We start from the raw sequence: 7,039 nt of genomic DNA, 5'->3' as shown, positions 1-7,039 counted from the left end.
ACCATGACCTGAGCTGAAGGCAGATGCTTAACGACTGAGCCACCCAGGTGCCCCTCTTTGACATTCTTACCACTAGAAAGTTCTCATTGCTTTATTACCATTTACTCAGCCCCTTTCTCTGCTTTATTCTGCCTTTCATTGTTTTTAGCCCCATGCATCTCTCCCCTGCTGATAAATTCTGTCCAAAGAAATTCAGCTAGTTACTTACCCCTCTCCCGCATCCCCACTTAGGCCATGTTCTGTGAATCAAATGTTTAATATCCAACAATCTATTAAGATATTTTTTAAATCATAAAAACAATTCTCTCTCTGAAGAATTCTGTTACCAAATTTTAAAGTAACAGTAATTTGGGGCGCCTGGGTGGCTCAGTTGGTTAAAAGACTGCCTTCGGCTCAGGTCATGTTCCTGGAGTCCCGGGATCGAGTCCCACATCGGGCTCCCTGCTCAGCGGGGGGTCTGCTTCTCCCTCTGACTCTCTTCCCTTTCGTGCTCTCTCTCTCTCATTCTCTCTCTCTCTCAAATAAAATCTTTAAAAAAAAAAAATTAAGTAACAGTAATTTTTTCTCATGACTATTTACCTCAATTACCTCCAAAACAGAGATGAGGAGCTTCAAAATAAAAGATGGATATCCAATAAAATCATTAAAATACAAATAAAGATATATGGAGCAATAAGTCTAACAAAATCTGGATAAATATAATTAGTGAATTTGAATATTAAATTCAAATCTGGAAGCCTAGGCCAAAAATTGAAAACATGGTAGATAACTAATACTCATTATTTGATAAAAAGAAACATCAGATTTTAATGATACTACTAAACTCTTTTACATACTAGATTTTCAAATTATTTTATTATGTCTCTATTCTTACAATGGCCATCACATGAGTGACATCTTTATATTTTATAGAACATACAGAAACTTCTTTTTAAGGACTCTTTCTCAGTTTTTCTATATGATCAATATATGCATGTAATTTAGTAAGACATTTTTTAGAGTTTAAGATAATGATATTAAGGTACAAAAATTTCTGGTGATTAAACAACCACCAAGTTAAAATTTAAAATAGCTAGTATAGATGGATAACAAGTTCCTTAGGCAGAGATCAACAAGCCACAAGCCAAAGACCAAATCCAGCCAGTTGCCTGTTTTTGTATAGCTCATGGGCTAAGAATGATTTTTATATGTTTAAATGGTCGAAAAAATCAAAAGAATATTCATGACATGAAAATTATATAAAATTAGAATTTCAGTGTTAATAAGTAAAATTTGATTGGAATACAGTCATGCTCATTTGTTTACATATTGTCATTGCTTATTTTTATACTATGATTTAATAGCTGAGCTTTTGCCACAGAGGATATATGGCCCATAAAGCCTAAAAAATTTATAATGTGGCCCTGTACAAAAAAATTTGCCAATCCTGCTTTAGACTTATAGCCTTAATTATCAAATGACTTCACTAGGCCTTTGACAAGACCACATATCATTAGTTTTAATCCTAAGAGTTTTGAAGAGAAGTTAAGCAGGAACCACGTGCTATGAAAATCTAGGAATCTGACTTATAATCTCTTCCTTTAGGAAAGCTACCCCACCTCTGCACTGAATTTGGCCACAGATATAACTGGGAGTGTGCCAAATTTGCTGAAAGCAACAGCTATGATTTCTACCATTCTTATGCCTGAGAAAGCACTTGGCTGAGACTCAGAAGTTTTCTAACAATAATTGAGAGGATTTGCATTTGCCCACCTTATATTAAAAAATTCCTATGTGATCATTTCAGCAGCTTTTTTGACATATAATCCCCCAATTACCTTTCACCACTGCAATGAGGTGAGCAATAGTCTAGACTACTTTCAGCTTGCCTCTTCGGGCATGAAACTGATGTGGGAAAAAAAGGCAGAAGAAAAATTATTAAATTTCCTTACTACCCACAGCCCACTGACAAGTCCTTGAAACAGGCAGAGTAACGTTCCTCTAGGGACTCAACTACCTCGATGTTGATACTTTGTCAAAGGCAAAAGGAGATCTTAACCAAACCTGCAGGACCCTCTAAGTCTACTTTAACATATAAAAATTCCTTTGGAAACTTCCTGTATCTCTATTCCCCCAAGATATATGTTGGCAGTCATCCCCCAAACATATGACCCACTGATATGTATCTGAAGGGTCTCATGACTCCGGTTTTATTAGACCTGAGGGTAATAAATGATGATAAATGACTTTTTTCCCAATAATAGCTAGCCCCTTCAAGGTCCTGAAACCTTGCTTCCAAAATTCCTTAGAGACTTACACTATCCCTAACCCCCTCCAATTTGAAAGCATATAATGGGTCACTCCTCATGACCCCAGTGCAGCTCTTTCTGCCCATAGGTCCTGTCCCCATGCTTTAATAAAACCACCTTTTTGCACCAAAGATGTCTCAAGAATTCTTTCTTGGCTGTCAACTTTGAACCCTAATGTCTTTCCTACATCAAAACCACCACCCTTCAAACTGGAGCAAGAGTAATAGTGTTCACTATTCTCACATGTACTGTACCCAAGGTAGATCCTCTGTTCCATGAGTCAGGGCTGGGTAGAAGGAAGCCCTTCTCTCAATTGCATTCACCCATGACAACCTCAGCAGCAGGTAGCTGGGGGCAGAATGAGAAATGTTGATATCTTGCTCCTCTTAGGAAGAAAATCCTCCATCTGGTTGCTATGTTCTTGACTGCAGCAGTCTAGAGTGTAGTCTCTGCCTTGTTGAGCTGGGAGGTGGGAAAGGGAGGTAGTAGTCGTGGTTCAGTTAGATGTTTCTTTATTTTCTGTTTAAGACCATTTTCAGAGGCTTTAAATGGTTAGATTAAAAAAACAATAGTTTTCACCAGTACACTGAAGTCAACCTCTTTTATGTGATATTGATTAGAATTAACTTGTGATTGAGTAATAGTTTCTTTGCATAAAGAGAATCATTTGATATATTTCACAAAAAGAATCATTTGATATCTCTGGACCTTAGTTTCCACCAGTATAAAATGAGGAGGTTGGTGTAAAATAGGCCTTTTAAATTTCAAATTCCTTTTTCTATTTTACTCCTGCTACAAATACATAAGACTAAATAACTCAGGTTATGCCACAAATTCAATGAAAAAAAATGGTGAAAATAGTTTTTGATTTATGTCAAACAATATAAAATAACTAGCTTTGCTTAAGTAATCCAGATTTTGAATAACAGAATACAAAAGCAAAAATGTCTATTGATTCTTCAAACCAACCTCTTTAATCATGGGAAGGGTGTTCAGTTACATACATTGCCATAGTTAATCAATTATCAAAAGAAAGAAAACAAGTGTTTCTTAGGGTATTTCTTGCTGATTTTATTTTAATTTTTTAGGTAAATAGAGCTGATTTTGGCTTTCTAAAATGTATTGACTCTTTTCCTAGGTTTTAATAATAAGCAACAGGATTTTTGTTAAACCAAATTTAAATTAATTTTATTTTCTATGACAGTTTATGGGTTAAAAAAATACGCTCTTGTGATTGCCATCAAAACCATATATAGCTTGTTTATCAAGGGACCTTAATGAGGGAAAGCTTACCTTAATGATTGAAATACATGCCTCAGACTGAGTAATAGTATTCCCCAAAGTAATTAATTCTATGAAATTTAACGTGGGAATGGAACTTTAAAGACAAATGTAAAGTTTAAATATTTTTCTGGTTGGAATGTAAGGGCATTACTTATCTACAATTGGCATTGTGTTCCACTACATAGAAGCCTAGAAAATGAATTACTTTGCTTACCAGTTCTACAACACTAAAATAGTAGAATTCATTCTTATGACTTCCACAGCTATGGATGTAAAAATACCTTATATTTTATCTGGCCTTTTGAAACAGGAACAACATTCTTTCTAGTAGGAAGATATTTGCTATTGCATTTGAACATGTTTTTAGATGTATTAAACATGTTTTGTAATTTAGATTTGCAAAATATAAACAATTTGTAAATTTTATTCCAAGGAGAACTTCCAGTTTCAACTCCAACATGTAGAGAACTTGGAAGTCATCACTCCTGTTCTTAAAATAAGAGAAAGTTGGGCAAAAACTTTTGTTGGATATATCATAGAATTGAGGTAGCATGGAAAACAACAACCCACAAATCTGGAGAGATAGATGAATCCAGAGAGTCAGAACCAATATCTGATTGACTATAACAGAAGCCACTGGAGCCATAAACTTGTAGGATTGATGAGGGAAAAGAAGGCAAGTTGAGGACAAAGCACAAGCTGACACCCCACAAACCAACCCCCACACTCCCAGGTGGGATATGTTTGACATTCCTCAGGCACCCCAGCCTACCCTAAAGCTAAGGGAAGGACAAACAAATGGTTAATTTATAGAAGAGTTTACGGTCTGTAAGACGTGAGTATCCCTAAGTTTACAAACTTCTTAGTGATTTACAAGGAAAAAAAAACATTCTTATCAATAACCTAACTTCCAGAAGAAAGCTCCTGTCTTAATATTAATGCCTTGCTAGAAAAACAACCTTAGTTTGACAATAGCAAGGCCTCCTATATCCTGTGAGTTCTCCTTAGCATATGAAAATCCTTTTGGAACTTCCCTTATCTTTACTTCCCCCAACCCCAAAGTATATAATCAGCTGTCCCTCACAACCCCAGTGCAACAGCTCTTTCTGCCCACAGGTCCTGTCCCCTTGCTTTAATAAAATCACCTTTTTGCACCAAAGATGTCTCAAGAATTCTTTCTTGGTCATCGTCTCCAGACCGCACCTATATTCTAAAACTACATCAAGATCACTTAAATAGTAATTTTGATAAATGGCTGGAGGCTGAATGTGGACTGTCATGAGAATGATAAACTTATGGGAGTGTTAGTCATACATGTTTTTGAATGATACCTCCAGGAATACTACCAGGTTCTTACAGTAAAGAAATGAGAAAAATTACCTCTTGGCTTTGACAGTGGGAGGGTATGAATACCCACTGTGACATTTCTTCTGGACTACCATCCAGGGAAAATAACTTTAGTGGAGTGTTATTTCAGAACCATGGGGGGGGAAGAACATTCTCATTCTTACATATGGAATTTTTTTTAATTAAAAATAATAGCCAGAAATCACTGTATTTGTAAAATAAGACAAAAACAGAGGGAGAGCAAGGTATGCAGCTAAGGAATATGTCTGAGTATTAATCACCAGGAGTTGCATAAACTTTTTATAACTCTTAAAAAAAATGACCCACAGCCAGGAACTCAGTAATTTACAACAAATTGAGCTAAATCAAATGATACAATTTATTTATTTCCATTATTTTTTTCACATTTATACTATTTTGTATCTTTATATAATTTTCTGAAGTGATGCTTCCTAAGCTTAAAACTAACAATATTAATGTGTTTAAGCCTAAGAACACATGAGGCAAAAATTTAAGAGAATCACAAGGAGAAAGAAAGAAATCTATTGTAGTTAAATTCAACATTCTTTTTTCAGTAATCAATAGTTCAAGCAGACAGAAAACTGGCAAAGATACAGTTTACCGGAATAGCACTATCAATAAACTGAATCTATTTGACATTTATAAAATATTTCATCCAATAACAGAATACACATTCTTCTTGAACTTGCATAGAACATTCATCAAGATAGACCCTATTTTGGGCCATAAAACACAACTTACCAAGGTTTAGAAGAATAGAAATAATACAAAATATGTTATCAGACCACATTGAAATTAAAATAGAAATCAATAACAGAGAGATAGCTGGAAAATTCCCAAATATTTGGAACTTACACTTCTATTCTCACATGGGGCAAATAAGCAATCTCAAGAGATTAGAAAAAAACATTTTAAACTGAATGAAAATGAAAATACACCTTATCAAAATTTGAGAGACTCAGAAAAATCAGTATTTAGAGGGAGGATTATATCATTAAATGCATCTATTAGAAAAGAACAAATATCTAAAATTAATTATATAATTTTCTACCTTAGGAAATCTGAAGAAAGAAGAGCACCTTAAACCCAAAATAAACAGAAAAAATGGTAATAAAATTCAGAGCAGAAATCAATGAAATTGAAAATAGAAAAAATCAATAAGGAAGACAAGTGAAACAAAAGTTAGTTCTTTGAAAATATAAAAAAGATGGGTGAACATCTAGCCAGGCTAACCAAGTGAAAAAAAAAAAAAGAGAGAGAGAGAAGACATAGATGGACATTAAAAAGATAATAAAGAAACACTATAAATTTGATTTATGTCCACAAATTTGATAATTTAGATGAAATGAACAAATTCCTTAAAACACACAAACTGTAATTCACACAAGGAGAAATAGATAATCTGAATATATCTATATTTGTAATTATGTCTAGTATCTATAACTATATATCAAGTATCTATAACTATATATTGAGTACCTATAACTATATCTAGTAAAGAAAGTAAATCAATAATTAGTAAACTTTTTAAAACATAATCAACAGGGTCAGATGATTTCACCGGTGAATTCTACCAAACATTTAACAAAAACTGATACCAACTTTCCACAGTATACCTCAGAAAATAGAAGCAGATGGAACATTTCCTAACTCATTCCATGGGATCAAATCCAGGTAAAGACATTACAAAAAAAGGAGATGTACAGGTGGAAAATAAGCATATGAAAAGATACTCCACATCATTTGTCATTAAGGAATTGCAAATTGCAAAAATGAGATACCATTACAAGCCATTAACAAGAATCGTTAAAATCCGAAAACCAACAATAACAGCTTCTGGGTAGGATGCAGAGCAACAAGAACTGTCATTCATTACTGATGGGAATGCAAAATCATACAGCTACTTTGGAAGACAATTTGGCAGTTACTTTCCAAACTAAACTTAATTATACCATATGATCCAGCAATTGCACTTCTAGGCATTTACCAAACTGATATTAAAACTTATGTCCAGAAAGAAAACCTGCACACAAAAGCTTATAGTAGCTTTATTCATAATTACCAAAAACTGGAAGCAACAAAGAAGTCTTTCACTATGT

The sequence above is a fragment of the Eumetopias jubatus genome, unplaced genomic scaffold (assembly GCF_037043125.1).
Source record: "Eumetopias jubatus isolate StellerSeaLion01/CBP00866 unplaced genomic scaffold, mEumJub1_p1.0 scaffold_11, whole genome shotgun sequence".
Classification (NCBI taxonomy): domain Eukaryota; kingdom Metazoa; phylum Chordata; class Mammalia; order Carnivora; family Otariidae; genus Eumetopias; species Eumetopias jubatus.
This window is presented reverse-complemented; position numbering follows the sequence as displayed.